Raw genomic sequence first — 22,499 nt, forward strand, 5'->3', positions numbered from 1 at the left:
TTTTCTTAATATTATTATTTTTATAAGTAGGATTCTTCTGTGATAACTAATGAGATATTAGCACATATTACATAAATCATGTGTGGGTTTTGTATAAATTTATTTTAACTTAAGATCTTATTATTATGTGTGGATGATGTTTAATCCTATTTGTGCTTTTTAATTTCTAGTTAGAGTTATTTAAATGTGTTTGTTATAATTCCAATCTAATATATTTGCCTTTATTATTATTGATGGATATGATTGTATGTTTCATTTTGTAAAAATATAATAACAAAAATGATCACATATTACAACCTTAATTATGAAATATATAAATTAAATTTTTATATATATGTTTTAAATATGAAACTAGTTTTAAGACCCAACCTATTAAATTTTGGATAAATAAAAATTAAAATAGTATATATATCTTTTTTAGAATCAAAATACTTTTTATATTTGTTTTCTAGTATATAAAAATTAATTATTTTAAAAGTCTTGATTATATCTATCAATAATAATCATAGTATAAGATAGAAAAATAAATTGTATACCATCCACAAAGAGGAAAGGAGAGGAAGATTAGGATAAAATTATGAAATCCTCCCAACCCAAAGTAAAAGAGAGGAATAAGGTGTATATTTGACTCTCAACATAACCACATACTGAGTATATTTATATTCAATTACTAAATGTAAAGTTGTTAAAGCCTCAGCCTCCTAGTTATAGTATGTTAGCTTTCGCTAAATAGCAACAATGTTAAAAGGAAAGCAAATCTTTAATCTTTGGGATTTTTATTTATTTATTATTTTCCATGTTTCTAGTACCACTACTATAATAATAAAATATATATACTTGTTGATTAAAATATAACTAAGATGAAAGAACTGATTCGTTAATCCTCCCCGTATACGTGTTCCAACATGATCCTTTAAGCTTTGCTCCTGACTGATCAATTCAAGAATTTTATCTCCTGGATGACGATAACATGTACATGCATAGCAGCTTTTATACAAGTGCATTTCTGCCTGATTATATTTGTTTTATAACTATTTTCCAAAACCCTAAATCAAAGTTTCACACGAATGAATGGAATCTTTGTAGATTTGCTATCATCTATTTTGTTTATTAAAACTGAGTTTTGACGGTCTCTTGTAAAAATCTTGACCAAGGAATACGAGTAAAGAATGATTATGGAGAAAAAGTGGGTCAAATTATAGCTTTTTTAAGGACATACCCACCATCGTCCACTTAACATGCCTAGTGGTACGACCATTGATGGTGATCTTTCTAAAACTATATATAAAAATAAAGATACCTTAGAAGAAGATTTAATTCTTTGGTTTGGTTAAAGTTAACAGACATGATAGAATTTATGCTGGCAACATGGTTTTCAGTATCATTTTTGTATCGATCGATATGTTTCAGTTTTAAACCAATATTATATAGTTTATGTTCTATTCTAATTCAAGTTTCAGTGTATTGGTACGTTTTAACCTACACTTATTAGTATTAGATTTTAATATTTTAAACTAATTTATTTATATATTTATCTTTTAACTATATTTACTTTTTATAATTATAAATATAATCAATTAATTAAATTATTAAATTTAATTAATAATTTTAAAATTTATATTTATACATACATATTGATATCAAAACAAAAACAGTTGAGTGTTAGGATACTAATTATTTTGGCCGGCAGCAAAAGAGGAGCTATATTGTATTATTGCCTTGTTCACTATCTATGGGTTCTAAGCTAACCCTGACCTTAATTATTTATAGAGGAAAGATGTAGCATCCTTTGATCTTTTTCTGTTAATAAAATTTGTAAAGGCATTAGTTAGGAGTTTGGTGTAACACTTTTTAGCCTTTTGCAATTGTGGAGGTAGACCAAAGGATTCCTACCACATTTGTTTGGGAAATTGAAGTTCAACTATTCGTTGACTGCTTGGAATAGCCAATTGAACCCATGGCTAATTGATTCAATTTATCGTGAGAATTTTTTAAACATTCTACAATATGGTGCTTTGATGTGTAATGAAAATTGGTGAAAAGCATAGGGCAAAATCAAAGCATCCATGCTATAAAAGAAGCATTTCATCAATCACCACAAAAATTTAAGATTCATTGAAAACCAACGGGAGAATGCATGCAAGTTGCAGATAGTTAATAAGGCATCATATAAGAAGGTTCACACATTTCCCATCAGATTATGACAATACTTTGTGACCATCATAAACCATTAATTTTAACATGATCCACAAACTTAGTTCGTCCTATATTTCTATATATATAAAATCAAGGTATTCTTTGTTTTACCCAAAATTCTTTTGTTTTTTCTTTCTTTTTACGCCTTAATTTCTCCAATTAAATCTTGCCACATACTGTTTTATCGACCTGTAATAATCTGTCTAACATAAATTTTGATGTAAGCAATGCGTTGTTCAACTTGTATCCAATCAGAGTACGACACCTAATTAATGAATATGATGTGTAAAGGTCGCTGTTTCATGAAAGACGGGAGTTATGAACACCAATGAAATTGTGTCTTTGGACATTTTTTTTTTCTCTTAATCTGAATGCGATTGGTGTTATATATGTATTCGAAAAATGCTTTTCATAAACGAACCATGATGACGCTAATGAGTTTATTCCATGCACATGCTTGTCAAGTTCAGAAATTCATAAAATGGAAACCATGTTCAGTATTTTAATTACAAAAATACTGATGAGGTGAATTAATTTAACAGGCGGGAAATTGATGAAACCGGCCAAAACGGCCGTTTGTTTATTGCGCCAATTATAACGTAAGATTTAGGAAAAAGATTTGTAGTAAATATCCATAATTGAATTTGTCCACATAAAATTTTAAATTTTTTTTTAGTATGATTAAGACTTCTTTCTTGTTTGTTTTATAGTGCATGAAGATCATTTTTTTTTAAAAATTTTGTAATTTGTCTTTTTTTTTTTTTTTACAGCATCATCTCAAATGCTCCAACTTGAATTATTTTCTTTAAGAGTGCATGTACTTTACTATTTATTCATACCATTATCGTGTTATAAAATAGGAAAACCATTTTTGTTTAAAAGTTTTGCATCCAGAATATCCTAATTGGATTTTGAAAACACGAAATCTCGTTTTTACTTTTATTTAATTTTCTACGTTTTTCACCAAAAAGAAAATATTGAAAAATTTCTCTCTTAACATTAAATTTAATTTTTTTCTCTCATTTGCAGATAATTCTCTTATTTAAATCTATATTTATCATTAATCCCTTCCCAATGAACCTAACTCACACTCATTGTACAACATATTTCTCTATCTCGTAACCCAACTTTTATCACTTTTCCACCATTGCGATGTTAAACTGTATAGCTTTCATTTCTTCTTTTCTTTTTCTCTAGTTTTATTTCAACCCTACACTAATCATTCCCTGGGAATATAGTAAAAAAATAGAAGAAAAAGATGGAGAAACTGACATCTACCGTTCATGGCAGGAGTGTGTTTATCTAGTTATAGGAGTTAAGAAAAACCCATATAAGTCATTCGATTTTGTGAGATGCATTGGTAGCAATCAGGAGATTTAAAGAATAAAAAGTTCCATTCGAATTTGAGAGTGAAGGATGTTGTTCATTTTCTATACACTCTCCCAAATCTTATGAAGAAATAGAAGAACCTACTGATTTGTTTTATTCTCTTATTGTTGGTTTGAATATTTCTATAGAATGGGTGTGATTTGTAACACTTCTAGTTATTTTTATTATTTATGATTTGAAGGATGTTTCTACCAGGTTTGATTATTAATGGTGCGGCTTAGGGAAAATTTAAGCACAACTTTTTGTGCAAAAGTAATTCCTTTCTATTGAAGGATGTTTTATGCAATACACATGCTATAAATATTGTCAAACCATTAAAAATATTACGCTATGCTTATTTTTTGGTCATTGTTTTCAAAATTAGACGAAACTAAACAGTCGAATCAACTGGTATGAGGACTAGCCGAGATATCGATTCAGAATAAGTAGTTGGATTAGTTGACCTATAAATTAATTAAATTGGTCAGTTAAACTTGTTGAAATGGGTGGTCAGATTAATTGAATAGATTTTTTTTTAAATTTTTTTATTTTTAATAATTTATTCAACTGAATTGGACGAATCGATCAGATTAGGAATCGGTGATCTGACCAATTTAACCATCGGTCTAGTTTTAAAAACCTTGATTTTAGTGTTAATGTAATTGTATGATGTTACTAGGAAAATTTGAAGTATTTCACAATGAAAACAATGGGTGGAATGGATTTGTAGACAAGGAGTATAAAAAGTGTAGTTTGAAGTAGTTGTGGATATGACTCGGGTTTAGGGTCAGGTTTGTATAACATTATTTTGAGGGTTTAAGGTTTATCTGATTCATTGTCACAATATATAATTGTTATTATAATACATTATAAAAAATGAATTTGATTTATCGCTTGTAATGAAATGATTTTTTTCCCTTTTATTTTTTTAGTTTTAAAACATAAATAAGCAAATATATTTTAAACATGAGCAGGTGCATTAGAAATGCTTAATTCTTCTAGCATTCTGCCCATAAAAAACTTGGTAAAAGTTAAGGGTTCTATTTCTATCCGCTATTTTTTGGGACTTAGACATAAGCTTCCTTTAGTGGTTCTTATTTAAGGATTCCTCCTACTCTTCCCTTTTTTTCCTTTTTTAACTTTTTACTATGAAACTTGATGCAAAAGCAAAAGATGAAGAAAAATAAAATACATCTTTGATATTTTCTCTACAAATTGCAATATGTTCCAATATCTTTTTTTATCATTCAATCATTTCATACTTTTAAGAAACAAATAGTGATAGTCTTTATGTGTTTGGTTTGTTAATCAAACTTTCTATATAAAAAGTTAGCTATATCCATCTTTCTACAAAGTAAAAAGAAAAAAAGAAGATAGACTAAAAACAACATATAAAAAGCTCATAAATATACAATGTTTAAAATAAAGATAAGTTACAATTGTAAATAAGAACTTTAATAGTAACAATTGAAATATGTTAGGTAAGCATTACATTTCTCCATCATTTAACAGAAACAAATAGTTGAAAGAAATGATTCATTAATCTTGATGTGTAAGTTAAAGACTTCTCATATACGTAGTTACAACAAATAATAAAATTACCTTGTAACTAAATTCATAACTACTTGTAACTAACAATAGTTACTTTAATATTCCCCTTACACATTCTCGAACAAAATCATCAAGTGCTAGCACATTCCATCTTATCACGACAACGAGAAAACACTCCTATAGTTAATAGCTTAGTAAGTACATAAACTATCTAATCACTTTCAGATATATGATTAATTTAAAGTTACCCACTAAGAACTTTATCACTCACAAAATGCAAATCAAGCTCAACATGCTTGACTCAAGCATGTAATACGAGATTAGCAGCCAAAGACACAGCGGTAGAGATGTCACACCAAATCACTGGGACACCTTTAAGACTTACACCAATCTTATTCAGTAAGGAGCAAAACCAAGTCAACTCAGATGTAGCATTTGCTAGACTTCTATATTCAGCTTCAGATGTTGATGGAGACATAACACTTTACTTTTTAGAAGCCCAACAGATGAGATTATCCCCAAGATGCACACAAAAACTTGAGGTTGACTTATGATCCTCAAGGGAACTTGCTCAATAAACATTTGAAAAACCTGTTAAAGACATACTCGAAGGCTGAAAACACTAGCATAGTAACCGCGTCGAGGTTGAAAACACCAGCAGCTTTCGTCGGCTTTGTTCTCATGACTTGCCACTAATAGTTATTCAGTGACATTTCTTCAATAAATTCGTAAGCCTCTTCAAGTGTTTTGTTGTTTAGTGTTCTACCGGCGGCTGCGTCGATAAGTTTCCTTGTTGAAGGGTTCACACTGTTGTAAAAGGTCTGAACCTACAGCCATAGAGGTAACCCATGGTGAGGGCACCTTCTCAATAGATCATTGTATCTCTCCCATGCATCATAAAGAGTTTCTAGATCCATCTGCACAAAAGAAGAGATATCATTCCTCAATTTAGCCGTTTTAGCAGGCGAAAAATATTTAAGTAAGAATTTTTCGGTCATTTGTTCCCAAGTGGTGATTGACCTTCGTGGTAACGAGTTCAACCACTGTTTAGCCTTATTCCTTAATGAAAGGGGAAACAACCGAAGGCGAATGGCATCGTCAGAAACGCTATTGATCTTAAAGGTGTCACAGAATTCCAGAAAATTCGCTAAATGAGTGTTTGGATCTTTGTCCTGCAAACTATCAAACTGAAAAACTGTTGTATCACTTGAATCGTGTTAGGTTTCAGTTCAAAATTATTTGCAGCAACAGCAGGTCTAACTATATTCGATTCAGTTCCTGTTAAAGTAGGTTTAGCATAATCATACATAGTACGAGGAGCAGGATTCTGATCTACTGGATTTGCAGCAACCACAAGAGGTAGTGGATTATTCTGATTATCAGCCATCTCCTCGTTGTAGAATGGATATCGTCCTCTCGCTCTTCCTCTATGTATTGTAAGCTGCACATTATTTTTCTTTTATTTTTGCGAGCTGTGCTCTCGATCTCACTATCAAAAAGTAAAGGTCCTGATGGGTTTCTTCTAGTCATTAACTATAAAAACCTGCCAGAAGTAAAGAAAAGAAAATTTAGTGAATAAAAACAAAATTAAATTGTAATAAAAAAATAAAAAAGGCTAAAGTAATAAAAATCAAGTGTTCCTAATATCTTAGTCACCGACAACAACGCCAAAAAATTGATGGTCGCTAAACTAACTAAAAATTTGACTTAAGGCAAGCGCACCTATCGAACAGTAGTATAGTTATGGTGAGACCGGAAATATCGTATCCACAAGGACTAAAAGTACTAGTAATTACTATCTTTTTTATTATCTAGCCTAAAAAATTTAGGGAATGTTTTATCTAAGACTAATTATCTAATTAACTAAGGTTACGACAGATATTAAAGTTGAAAAATACTTTTGAAAAACCGATTGAGAATACAATACCCAAGAAAGAATCCACCTAGACTTCATTTATTACCTTTGAATTAGACGAATTATTCACTTGACTTATTCTGTAGAAATCCTTGATTTATGTTAATATCCCTTTCGAGACTAAAAACAACTGACTCTAGGTTGATTAATCGAAATCTCTTTCTAATTAAAACCCTTATTGTCGCATTAACTCGATCTATGGATTCCCTTATTAGATTTGGCTCTAATCCGACAGATTTATGTCGTCCTATTTCTAGGATTGCATGCAACTCCGCTTAATCATGAATGATCTACTCTTAAACAGGGACTTTTGCTCCACTGAATAAGCACATCAAAAATCTGAATTAATATCCTAGAATATTAAAGCAAGAATTAAAACTCACAATTAAGAATAAAAATAAGTATTTATCATATAAATCAAAGAGTAATAAGATTCGTCTTAGGTTTCATCTCCCTTAGGTATTTAGGGAGTTTAGTTCATAATAATAATGGAAAACATTTCAAAGTTTGGAAAACAACAAAACATAAAGAAACCCAAAGAACTTCTAGGAAATTGGATGGAAATCTTCAGTCTTGATGTAGATCTTGGCTCCGAGGTGATTCCGATTGCTGTTCTTAAGTACTTTTCTGCCTTCTACTCTCCGTGTCCCCCTTAATCCTCTTCTAGGGTGTTTATATAAGCTTTAGAATGTTTCAAAACCCTCTAACATGGCCATTTTTGAGTAAAACTAGACTTAGGCTCAATAGGGACACGGTCGTGTGCCACGCCTGTGTGAAAGTGCTCAAGCCATGTATAATTTTGAGTTGGTTTTTAGTCGACACGGCCATGACACGCGGGCGTGTGGTCTGCCCGTGTGCCTTACACGGGCATGTGGTTTACCCGTGTGGAAGTGCCTAGGCCATGTGAAACACTGTTTTAAGCCCAATTTGTCCGTTTTTGGCCCGTTTCTTGCTCTTTTTGCTATTCTAAGCTCTCCTAAGTGTAAAACTTGAAATTAAAGGATTAGGAGTATCAAATTCACTAAAACCAAGGAAAAATCATTCATAAATATGCCAAGCATATTTATCAACCCACAATTTGTCTATAAAGGGTGTCGAAACCATCTTTCAAAATTTTAATTTTAATAAAAAATGGGGAATCGACTTTTTAAAAAACGAAAATGGAGTCACCACTAATATTTTTTGTTCAAGTGTGATTGGATCACCAAGAATTTTTGGTCATTTTAATAAAAAAATTTGGTTTACTAAAACAACGATTTTGGTCTGCGAATTTTTGAGAAAATGGGTTCGGGAGTCGGTTACGCATGAGGAATGATTAGCACCCTCATTACGCCCAAAATTGGTACCAAACCGATTGAATGTTGTCTTTATGTCTAAGATTTAAAAATGTTTTCGAAATGTGATCCCTTTTACAAACATTTGAATAGCCCGAGTTGGTCGTCAAAATTCTCTTGTTTCAGAGGAATACAGTATCACATCCAGCACGATTGGACACGATCCTTTATACCCTCGAAAGACAAGGAATTTCGAGTTCCGAAGAGTTTATATGTTGGAAACAACAAAAGGATGTCCAGTTATTTAGTCCAACGAGAAAATCAAAACCTAGCACAGTAGGGCACGACTCATCGAATTTCTAGACATCGGACATTGCCTTATTTTAGAATTTGGAGAACATGAGTGAAACTCTAAAGGAATATTCAATTATTTGGAACAAGCAGGAGATCGCAACCCAGCACGATAGGGCACGATTCTTAGATGAATAATTATAAAAATAGCTTAAAGCGCGTTAATGCGATTTGTAATGAAACGAAATTAATCTTAAAGATTTGGACCTTACAAAACCAAATTTCATAAACCAAGTGGAAAACAATGATATGAGATAATAGACACATATGATATACAATCAATTAACAAACTAATAATTGAGCATAACTAAACTAAGAATGTAACCCGATTACAATAATGTATGGGAAATAATTGATATAATAATACAATGATGAAAATAACAATATAACAATTCAATACAACCAAAACAGTACACATAATACATAGCATGATATAAAATAGTCAATGCAAGATGTAAAAAAAACAACACAACAATTAGAAGCTAATGTGCTATAACGATTTTAAAATAATAACGAATAAATGGACACATAATATATAGGTTGACTAATTTGTATAAAAACTAGGGACATATATATAATTTTTAAATAGATATTATAGAATAAAAGTTTGAATCAAATTGCATGTAAAATATTTTAGACACAAATTCATTTAAAAGTTGGCAATGTACATGATAATTTAAATAATGTATATGATATGAAAGAATAATAAAGATACATGACAAGATATAATACACAAAATAGATTTACAAAACATATATACATAAATAACTTTTAAAATAATTATTTGTAAAAACATAGAAATACATACAAGCTTAAATTAATTTTATAAGAAATTATATAATAGATTTAAGAACATGCTTATATATATATATATATAAAAGACTATATGTATAAAATACATGGATTTAATAATATATATAGATCAAATATAGGTATCAATAAATATATATTTGCATAATAATGATTTAAAAGATATATTATGTAGGATCATGTAATAAGATATAAGAATAAATTTAAAAGGAATTGTATGTGTAAAAATAATATGAAATTATTAGTATACATGAAATAAAACTAACTTTGTTATAAAATATGTATATTTATGTGTATAAATAATATATAAGAATAAATTTAAAAGGAATTATATGTGTGAAAATAATATGAGGTTAATAATATATATATGAAATAAAATTAACTTTAATACAAAGTACACATATATATGTATAATAGTGTATATAAAAATATTTACATAAAATAGTGTACAAAATATAAAAATATAATTACCCCAAAAAGTAAGCAAATGATAAATAATGATAAACACGAATTAAAAAGGTATAAAATGAAGAAAGAAAGAAAAAAACTAATTGAAATCAAATTAAAAAATAAGGATAATTTACAAATGAAATAGTTTATAGGGCCAATATGTAATGCGCACAATTGTATGAGGACTAGAACTGGGAATATCCCTGAGTCCAAAACGCAGCGCTACACCATGGGCTAAAATGAAAATACTTGCAAATTAGAGAACCAAATAATAAGAAAGGCAATTCTAGTCCTGAAAATACACAATTGCATGTCTGCGCAAAAAGAGGAGGACTAAACCTGAAAATAACCCTTCACCTCAAAAACACACGGGTCCTAAGGGTATTCGGGTCAGATCAGATCGGGTGTGGGTTTCTTCATGAAACGACGCCGTTTCAATGCCAACACTCCGGGCATAAAACGACGTCGTTTTGAATATGTATGTAAACTAAAACTTTGCCCTAAAACATTCATTTGGCTGATTTTTCTTCCAAAACAGATTTCAAAAACCCTTTTTCTTTAAAACTTTTCAAACCCTCCGCCCTCTCAGTCGACCCATGGCTTCATCGGCGCCAAATGCCCCTCCACTCTGTCGCGGCTCAAGACTCGAGAACAAAGGAAACAAGATGCATCCCTTGGTCCGAATCCACGCCGGAGAAAGGGCTCCCGATGGCCAAAACCGAAGGTAGGATCCTTTTCCCGATCTCAAAAGGTAACCCCTTTTTCTGCCTTCTCCGACTATCTATATATACTATATTCGAAACGATTTTACAAAGGGAGTAATAGGAACAAAAAAAAAACCATCTTGATTCTTTTTGTATTTGATTGCCCTCTTTTTGTGTAATATCTGTTCGTAGTTGAAGTTACAATAAAAGGAATGGCTTTATAGCCGAAAATAATAAGAAAAATACAAAGAATTTCTTTTCTATTTGTTTTTTCTCATTGCTGCTGTTTTGCTGTGCTGTTCTTGTCTTTATGCAGGTACGGAGGAGGACGTGGAGCACTGAGGTGGTACGGTCATGTTGACGTAGAGATGAGGACGAGGGTTGCTGCGAGGCTGTTGCGGCGCAAGAGGGTGACCTAGGGTTCCCGAAAGTGTTTTGATTTTGGGCCACTTAGGCCTTGTATTTCTGGGCTAGCTTTAATTTGGGTAGTGGGTTTTAAGTTGTAATGGGCTTGTAATGGACTGATGGACTTTTATTAATTTATATTTGGTTTATTTTTATTTATTTTTGTATTTTGGTGGACCCGGGCAAATTGGCCTGCTTACAAAGGGTATTATCCACAAAAAGAGAACCACTCAAAGCAGTCAAACAAGGAGAGCTTACCATTGGCATTTTCACAAACTTGGTGTTTGCAATATTAGCGCGCTCCAACAACTTTCGCGCATACTTCGACTAAGACACATGAAGACATGCAGTATGTCTATTAATTTCTAAGCTAAAGAAATAGCTTGATTCGCCTAAGTCTTTTAATGAAAATTTTTCATTAAGACATTGAATCACTTTATCCAGTTCTAAACAATAATCACCGGTTACAATTATGTCATCAACATAAACAAGCATAAACACACACCCAGATACATCCTGCCTAAAAAACAACAAAGGATCGACTTTTAAATATTGAAACTTTAACTGTTAAACAAGAAAACCTTATAACTTCTCAAACCATGCTCTTGGTGCCTATTTAAGACCATACAAAGCTTTGTTCAGTCAACATGAAAGTGTATTCTCATTATCATTATACACATCAAACCTAAGAGGTTGCTTCATGTAAATAACTTCAGCCAAGTCACCATTTAAGAAAGTATTGTTCATATTAACTTGATGCAACTTCCACTTCCTTGAAACAAATAAGGTAAGAATTATTCTGGCAATATTAGCTTTGACCACTGAACTAACGATTTCATGGTAATCTAGCCTAAGAGCTTGTAAGAACCCTTAAGTGACAATACAGACTTTATTACGAGCAACACTTCCATCAAAATTCTTCTTAACTTTGATAACCACTTATAGCCTACAAGCGATCCATCTGCTGGTGGAGAAACTAAACTTTAGGTATTATTCTTGACCAAAGCTTGTAATTCATCATACACATCATTCGTCCATGATGGGATATAGACATAACTTCATGAATGTTCACTGGCTCAACCAAACTCACCACAACATTATACGCTTTTGGGTTGTAAACACCAACCTTTACTCCAAGTTATCATAAGATGACAGCTGGACATCTGCTGGTTTGAAGACAACAAGGGAGTCACCACTGGATTACTTGGAACAATCACCAAGTTTGGTATAGACAAGATTGGAGCATTATCACTAGTAAAGGTGGTGGCAACATGCTAGAGACACAATAGAGAAAAGTCAACAGTACCAAAATAGAATACCATAGAGGAAGTACTCACAGAAGAAGGAACCATGATGATTGGAAGTGTAGTGATTGTACTTGAGTCATTTGTCACTGAAATGAAACTTGAAACGGGCAATTTGACCTTGGCAAATCGAAAAACCTCATCATCAAATTGGACATGGCAAGAAATGTACACACGCTCAGCCTGATCCAAGCAATTGTAACACTTGTAACCCTTTTTTATATTCAACAGATTCACTAATTTAATTTCATCTTTGGACTTCAATTATTTGATTAAATAATAATTCGAAAAACTTAAATTTAGTTCTCATGTCATTTTCGTACTTAGTGAGAAAACACATCCATTTCCAACTGTGACACATTTCTATAACTTTATCATTTTCATCCAATTTTGTTAATCTGATTTTATATGCAATTCATTTCTGATTTCAACAATATAACGGAAGGACCAATTAGACATATATAATTAAGGCTAAAATTATTTATAATTAAATTCCAGTTTTTTTCTTATTACTTATAAACTCATTTAGCCACAAATTCATTCCACTATAGTATTGTGACTGAGATCTCCCTAATTACATACCATTACAAAAACTACTCGATTAGTGCTCATCCAATGTCCTTATCATAAGTATGTTACCTTAATAGGATATCATTAATCTCTTTAGGATAAATTTGTTCTCTTAATATGGTTCTATTTTATCTAATGGTAATCATTACTTCTTCCTTTATGAAAAGTTAATTACTATCAAATAGTAATCAAGTCATTTGTCACAAAGACAAATGGCCCATAACCATATTTACTTTTCATCTATCATGTAATGTCAATGAAAGAATAACATTTACCCATTTATTGGGTTATAAATTCCACTATAATGAATGATGCCACATACTGCAGAAGTCGTATATCCAACGCACTAGTTTTTTTATTCCTTATCTAATTAAACTCAAGCTTTCACTTATATCAAAGCTTACGAATCACGCATACATAGCCCATCATTTACTCAGGATTAAGGTATGCCACACTATGGACGTTACAAATGAATAAATCCATAAACGGATTCAAGATCTATTCTCTTTGGGTTTTGTCCAATATATTGTCAGCCCATTCAATCAAATCTATGTCTCTATCTTCTAGGAGTCATCCGTTCTGATGCTTAAGATAAAAAAATCTGCCCAATTGGACTTGATAAACAACATATTAGTCTTTCAATTATTTTGTTCATTTTCGATTAGAGTAAAACATGTTTAGGTTCATCTACTAATATAAGTTGTCTTTCTGTATTACGATTCAACCACGTAATATCGCTTAGTATTAGTTAAATAATACAAACCTAGTGAGTCAATATTTGCTTTCATTTTTCTTTGCATGAAAAAACCATTGAGGACAATATACAAAAAAACATTATTGTAATTAATGGATATTATTATTAAATCATTTTTTCGAAAAAAACAAGTATACATGTACGAGAATACTACATTTAGAGAACCAGATCCAACAGCCCCACAATTATCAGACCACATAATGGAAAACATCGATCAACCAAGAAACTACTGCTAAAAGCCCTAGGAGACCCACTACATTAATGATACATGAAAAGCCAACTCTCAAATGACTTATCCTCCTTCTCAAGATTGTAGAGTCTAATTTTGCAAACACCATCATAGTGTTTTATTCCAACAAAGCCCTTTAAAAACAATTCCTAATTAATATGACAACATCCTCGCATTGGCAAATCCCATATATACGCCAAAATATTACTAGAAACAAAAACTAAAACTATCACTGCTTCAAAGAAAGCAAAGTAAAAAAAAACTCCACAATTTTTAGAGGAAACATAATGGATTAAAACTAAAATCAAAATTACTACCGCTTTCAAAAAGAATAGAGCGGATTATTATATACAAGCTTTCATACAATGGTGTCGACAAAACTAAGTCACCATGAAAACCGTCGCAAAAGTAGCTGAAAATGAGTTTGGAAAGAAAAACCAAAAAAAAAAAAAAGTTGAGAGAGAAGGGGTGGTAATGTTATTGAACGTTCTAAAAAAAGGCTAAGGAAAAGGTTTTAACGAAATCAACCTATTATAAGTAAAGTATAAAAATTTCTAACACAACAATAATTCTATTAGAAACCGTTAGATATTTTGATATGCCAAAATTTTCCTTTTTTTGCCTATATATGAGAACCAATTGCTTGTACCAAATTTCTATTGTTATACCAATCTTTTTAGTGCATACCAAAATTTTTAAGAGATGTCGTTATATATTTTGCTGTTCCAAAATTTTTAACCAAATACCAATACTTTTAATGAGATATTATTACTTTTAATGAAAATGATTAGATATTTTGGTATACAAAAATTTCTCTTTTTCTACTCATGTGGGGAGACCAGTAGTCTCTATTAAAATTTCTGACGCAATGCCAAAATTTGTATCCAAATATCAAAATTTCTAACCAAATACTAACATTTCTAATGGATACTAAAACTTGTAACGAAATACCAAAGTTTCTAAAGCGATACAAATATACATAATGTGATACCAGAAATTCATGTTCTTCACTCTTTAGAACTTTGGTCTGGAAAATTTAAATCTTTCTCTGAAAAACTTAAAAATTTCAGATTTGAGTAATCGAAGTATGGAGAATTTTTAGAATAAATTTTTTTCAAATCTTTTTTGGTTTTCTTTCAAGGCTTCATCCTTTTATTTTATCTTCTGAAATCTATAGCTTAAATCTAAAAAAATAGTTTTCAAAACTACTATCATCTTGCTTTAATCAAAACTTTCTAAAAGAGTTGAATTTGACCTTTAATCTTTAAAAAGAAGATGAATTGTTGTTTTTTTTAATGGAATTACTGATTAAAACATTAAATTCTTAAACGTGTCAGCTCGCATGACAATCCATGTGTACTTCAATCTAATTTCTTTTCAACTTTTTATAATTTTGATTTTTTTTTTATTTTTGGAATATTTTATTATTTATTAATGTGACATATAAAATAAATAGTGTTATGTGAGCATGAAATTCACACGGGTTACCATGCCAACATCATTAAAAATATTAATATTGTAGTCAACATTTTCGTTAAAAAAAGCGATTTGATTTTTTTTTTTTGAAAAATTAATGTCCAAATTTAGCTCAAAAAATGAATAAGAGCCAAATTGAAAAAAGATATAAACATTAATGGAACATTTGGTTCACCGAATCGTAATATTACATTCTAGAATGAGATTACGGTGTTTGGATTTCAACATTCTAGCCATCTCGCCATCTCACATTGTGACCCTCCCATAATCTCACATTACGGTCATCCTTTAATATAGAGTGTAATATCATTACAACTCATTCCTTAGGTAATTTTAGATTATGGGCATAATCTTAAAATTTGGACCAATTTGCCCTTTGTTTTTATTATTCTAATCAATTTAGGCTTGTTTTTTCTTAAATATAATTTAAGATTAATTAAAGACAAAAATATATATTTTTCTTTAGTAGTGAACTAGTAGATATCAGACATTACAATTATGATCATTATATTTTATTCAAAATTTATTTATTAATATATTAATTATTGTTATAACCATAATTATGGTTGGTGCTACAATCATTTTTCATGAATTATAATAATTATGATTTATAAATTTATTTTAACACAATATATTTACTTATTAATATATAATTTTAGTAAAAATAAGAATTGCAATAATTTATCATAATTTTATGGTAATTGAGACTAAAAATATTAATGGAACTAAACTTGTTAAAAAAATAAATTTTGTAACAAGGACAATTGAGTAAAACGTGTTTTTAAGTAATTTTATATTTCATCAACCATACAACTGAATATTATATTCCAGTCAAATGAATCAAATAAGGTAATATCACATTTTACTTGTAATCTTGCATTCTCTAAATGTTATTTCGAAACATAATCTAAGATTTGATAAACCAAATGCCCTCTAAGGGTTAAATTTATTCTTATATCTGATTTTTTTTAACACTCAAATCTCTCCATGCAAACAAAACCAAAAATGGAAATTGTTAAGATATTTCTAAATATATGCCTAAAAATATACAATAACATACAATATATTCCTAAAAGATAATATCCCATAATAATATCCTAACAAAAATCCCTCCATAAAAACAAATTTCTCTCCTCATTTGATTATTAAGGCAAGAACAGAGATAAATTTTGATTATAATGAAGAAAGAAATTAAAGAAGAAAGGTTTTTTCTTTCAAGTTGAAAAGTTGATGTTCAATAACAAAAGCAAACGAAACAATGGGTTTTCTCTTTTCTTGAAGAATGAAAGAGGGGAGTTGTTGGCTTCTCATGCAAATTTTGGGTCACTTGTGATAAATTTGAAGAATGAAATGATAGTTTAGGAGGAGGTAAAGTAATATACTTAAATCTTAGGCCGATTGGAGAGGGAGAGTTCGAAACTATAGTTGTATATCTAGGAAGACGGGGGCTTATTTTGGCAAAACCTTCTTAAATGTTAGGGTAGATTTTTGGTATGGGTTAGCCATCAAAGAAAGGCGACCGATGGTGGCGGGAGGCAACCTTCTTGACAATAGTTGTCTGATTCTAGATTTTGGTAAATTAAAATTTCTAATTAATAACAAAAAATGTTTGGTATATGAAAATATCTAACGAGATGCTTATGGGAATAATCGATTACAAATTTTATTTTATATGAAAACTTTATAAAAAGCTTATATTAGGAAGTGTACGCTAGAATTTTTGGAAAAGGAGAGACTAATAAATGAGTAGTTTTAACCGACAAAAAAATACCTTGGGTTCATTGGCAAGGGAAGCACAATATATATATATATATATATATATATGAGAAAGAAAAACTTTTAAAATCTATTTTAAAAAACTATAAAAAATAAATTAAAGATTTCATATAACAAAATTTCGATCTTGAAGCTTGCGGACAAATTTGTAGAGTATAACAACAGCTGATAAAAGTTAATGCGTTAATTAATTAATTACCAGAAAACGTAATTATTTTAGGCGGATGAGCGGCTGATGTTGAAATTTTGATCATCTGACATTCAATATTGAAAGTAATTAAGCAAAAGTTTTAGATGTGCGACGTGGCTTATTTTCAATCTTAGTGAATTTAATTTGGCATATAATCACTAACACCGCTTGCATATTTACTCATATTCAAATGTTTGATAGCTTAGGTTAGGCATAGTTTGAGATTTTTCAAATGTGGGGAGTTGAATGTTATGAATGAATTTCTGTTTATAATTGCTAATATCATTCTACCATTCTTTTACTTTGTGTTGCTTAGCGATCTAATTTTGTTGTTATGTATATACAATTAAGGGTTAATTTTCCCAAGAAAAAATATTAACCATTTTTAATCATGGATTACAAACATAACTCATGATTCTATTATAATTTTCATTCTACTTCTTATCTAATAAAATTTTAATATGAAGAGAAAAAATTTAAAATTAAGGATTGCATTATATTACTAATGAAGGTATATAACTAATTTATTATTAAAGGAATGGATAGTGGAAGAAGATATTTTGGCAAAAGAAAGTGGAAGGGGCCCAAATTATATTATAATATTCATTCAGCATAGTTTAATTAAATGATATAAAAAGATTAGCTTTGTAAATGCATGAATTATATAGAGAAATTAGGAAAAGGGCGTGTGGTTCAATACATCATGCTTCTTTAATACCCATTTAGAGACCCTCCCCATTAACATCTTTTCTTTCTCTCCAATAACATAATTCATGTTTTTTTCTTTTCACATTACATCTAAAAAAAAAAAACCCCTCTTATAATTAGGTATTTATAGAGATATTTGGGGTGGAAGCATTGTTCTAACTTTTTTAATTTTAGTATTCTTCAGATGAATTCTAGAGAATGTTGTTGGTGAAATAAGAAATATCCATGATCATGATGATGATGATGATGATGAAATTTGAGAGAGAAAAAGTGATACAAAGAGACAATGACTAGAGAGAAGAGATGAGAAATTATTTACTATGGAAATTGAATATAAATAGCCATTACTTTTCTTTTCTTTTCCTTTCTTTTGTTTTTTGAAAGAATTTTTATTTATATCTTTCAATATTACTTTTTATCTTTTGAATTCAACCATTCTTTTTTTTTAGATAGAAAGAAGAATGATAGGATAAAATATTAATATATTAAGCATTAACAATATCACTAATATTAATATAATTTAAATAAAGTATTATGTAATTAAAAATATTTTAATGGATTATCAAAATAAAATAGTTACTTATAATTTTATTATATTAAATTATCATTTTAAATATTTTATTAATATATTATTTACATTAATATAATTATTAATTATTAATTATGATCTATACTTTCTACTCTTATATTTCATTATATTATTAAAATATTATTCGTAAATTTATCTTTTAAACATATTCCTTAATCCCCATTCGACCAACAAATAATGTAATACAATTACTAAAAGCATTCCTACTTTATTTCATTCTCTTTCTATTCAATGAACCAAACATAATATTATTCTTGAAAATTGTGAAACAAAGGCTTTTTACTGAAATAAATTAAAAAATTATTTACTAAAATAATTTGTCAGCTCGATTATTTATTAAAATGGGTCGTTTTTTCATTCACACCTATCTGACAGACGCGATTTTTTTTATATTAAATTTTTTTTAATAAAATATTATTTTTTAATTTTTATTAAAAATATTTAAAGATATATACAGGTAAAAATACAGTCTAACGGGTCAAAATACGGGTAAAAATGAGTCGCACCTGTCAGATAGGCGCGATTAATCGAGCCTGACAGCTAGGCACAAATGGGTTGCCCGCATAGTCCCCCTCTTGCAGCATCTACTGCTGCATGCCGCCCACCCTGCTGCCCCTTCTGCCTGCACAGTACTTCTCCTCCAGCATCTGTTGTTGCATGCATGCCCCCCTCCCCCGCTCCATCTGCCAGCAGCTGTTGCTGCATCATGCTGCAGCTGTGTCTAGTCCCTTCAATGGGAAAAAGTTGCAAATGGGGAACCTTATAAGAATGGTCCCCCAAACCCCATCCACCGGAAGAGAGAAAGATAAGAAAGAAATGAGAAGAAGAAAAGAAGAAGAAGAAGAAGAAAGAAAAAAAAAAGGTAATGTATTTTTTAGTAAATAATTTTGTTTATAATTTAAAGAGTTTAATTAAGATATTGTGATTATTTTTTTGTTATTAATTATTAATTATAAAATATTTATGTTTAGTGTTTATAGTTTTGGATTAATATTTTGTATTGTCGAAACTAATTTTTTGAGGTTTGGAAAAAACAGGAATCGACTTTAAAAAACGAAAATGTGGAGCTACCACCAATCTTTTTTTGTTTAGGTGTGATTGGACCACCTAATAAAACATTTTATTCCATTTAAATTAATTTTGGCTTGCGTAAATATGAGAAAACGGGTTTGGGAGTCAGTTACGTATGAGGAAGGATTAGCACCCTCATTACGCCCAAAATTGGTACCAAATTGATTAAATAATGTCCTTATGTCTGAGATTTAAAAATGTTTTTGAAATGTGGCTCCTTTTTTGAATAGCCCAAGTCAGTCGTCAAAATTCTCTTGTTTCAGAGGAATACAACATCACATCCAGCACGATAGGACAAGATCATTTACACCCTCGAAAACACGATAAATTTCGACTTCCAAAAGTTTATATGTTGAAAATCACAAAAGGATGCCCAATTATTTAGTCGAACAAAAAAACCGAAACCCAGTACAGTAGGCATGATTCCTCGAATTTCTAGACATCGAACATTGCCTTATTTTAGAATTCAGAGAACATAAGTGAAATTCTAAAGAGATATTCGATTATTTTGAACAAACGGGAAATTGCAACCCAGCACGATAGGGCATGATTCCCCGAATTGCCAAACATCGAACATTACCTTCGTTTTGAAGAATTTTTAAAGACATGAGTGAAATTCCAAAAGAATATTCGATTATTTTGAACAAACGGGAAATTGCAACCCAACACGATAGGGCACGATTCCCCGAATTGCCAAACATCGAACATTGCCTTCGTTTTAAAGAATTTTTGAATGAATAGTTATAAAACTAGCTTAAAACGCATTAATTCGACTTGGAATAATGGAATACTTAGTTTTAAAAAAGGGGTTGAAAATTATAAAACAACATTTCGTAAACCAAAAGAAAAAATAAAAGCATGGGATAATATATGTGCATAAGTACCATGATAGATGAATGAAAATAAAATAGCCTATTTAATCAACTAACAAAATAAATAATTAAATATAGCTAACCTAAAAAAATATAACCCAATTTCAATCATGCATGGAAAATAATTGATATAACAATACCAAAACGAAAATAATGATATAACAATACATCACAACAAAACAAAACAAAATAATGCACACACTAGTATGCCACAATAATATACAAGGCCTAATATGATATAATCAATACAAAATATACAAGTAAAATAAAAAAAATGTGGTATACAACTAGTTTGAAATAATGATAAACACGTAATGTATAATATATGAATTGATAGATTAAAAAAACTAGAGATATATGTAATCTTTTAAATGAGTGTTATAGAATAAATATCTTAAATCAAATAATATATAAGGTGTTAAAAACATTTTAAAAATACATGCAATAAAGGTGAATTTAATAATATATATGTAAACATGAACGGATAGCCAAAATATATGATAAAATAGAATTTTAGAAAATATACTATATACATAATGGATTGAAAGCATACACACACATATACATATATATAAATTTAAAAGCAATCACATGTAAAAAATAACATAGAAATGATAATATAAGATTAAATTAATTTGATTGTATGTGTACAAATATATAAAAACATTTAAATGAGGTACCACATAATATACTAAAATAATATGACATAAAGAAAAATCTCAAAATAATAATTTTATAAACACAAAAAATAAAATTCTCAAATAACTTTACACACATAATTAAATGAATTTTAAAAATAATAAGTATTTTTAAATAAAAAAACCATTAAAATAATATATGTACAAATATACACAAAATATCTAAATGAGACCTTGTATATAATATGATAAAACCAACTTCAAAATAATAATATAAAAAACAAAGCAAAGTTAATAAAATAGATAAAAGTATTAAATGAATTTTAAAATAATAAATATTTCAAATAGAAAGCTCAATATGAATATTTAAATAAAATTTTACGCATAATGTAAAATAAAATAATGATTTCAAATAATGATTTATTTAAATAAAATAAATATTATTAAAAGTTTGGACACATAAAAAAATATTAAATGAATCTCCTCAAAATAATGAATCATATAAACAAAAACCTAATTGAAATAAAATTAAAATGAAAAGGGATAATTTATAAATTTTGAAATTAAACGGAGGGCTAACGCACAGTACGCGTAAATGTCAAGGGACTAAAGTTGGAAATAATCCTAGTCCCAAAACACAAGGCTTAAACACTGGTTAAATTGATGTGATTTCTTAATTCCAGATGCCATTTAAAAATAACTAAAGTACACATAGGGCCTAATTCCACATTAGAGTGAATGAAAGGGGTCATGCGTGCAAATCTCCCAATTTAAGCCAAGGCACATGAATTTGGCCTGCTAAATGGGTCAACACGCGGGTCTTTATAATGGCTAAATCAGCCAAATCAAACTAAACCCCCTTTTTCCCTTTATCAAACCTTAAATGTCCCCTCTTATTGTCGATTCATCTCAGCTAATAGTGCTCTCAAGCCTGAGGAATGACTTTCAACCTTGAAATCTTCCTTTGGCTTCGACTTTAACGAAGCAAAGAAAAGAAATCCATGGCATTTTGCAAGGTAAAACTTATCTTTTCCTTTTTCTTTTATTTTTTTACATGCAATTGCGAAAGACTCAACAAAACAAAAAAGAAAATGGAATCAAAAATTAAAGAGACTGGAAAATAGAGAATCACCTTTCGATTTTGATAGCCTTTTTGTATTTCAATATGCGTAGTATGCTTCCTTTTGAAAATACATTGTTTTTTTTTTTGGCTTTATAGCCAAAATCCCAAAACAAATAAAATAAAAAAAGTACAATTTCTTTGTTTTTTCCTATTTGTTGTTGTCCTGCTGTCGTTT

At 29.6% G+C, this 22,499-nt stretch overlaps 1 non-coding gene across 1 annotated transcript; it reads left to right on the top strand.

Annotated features, from left to right (window-relative positions):
- Positions 1–5,958: 5,958 nt before the first annotated feature.
- On the top strand, positions 5,959–6,065 carry LOC128285806 (small nucleolar RNA R71). The gene has a single exon (XR_008276354.1). It is a non-coding gene; the product is annotated as a small nucleolar RNA R71 (small nucleolar RNA).
- The last annotated feature ends 16,434 nt before the right edge of the window (positions 6,066–22,499 follow it).

This window comes from Gossypium arboreum, chromosome 12, assembly GCF_025698485.1.
Source record: "Gossypium arboreum isolate Shixiya-1 chromosome 12, ASM2569848v2, whole genome shotgun sequence".
In the NCBI taxonomy this organism is placed as follows: Eukaryota; Viridiplantae; Streptophyta; class Magnoliopsida; order Malvales; family Malvaceae; genus Gossypium; species Gossypium arboreum.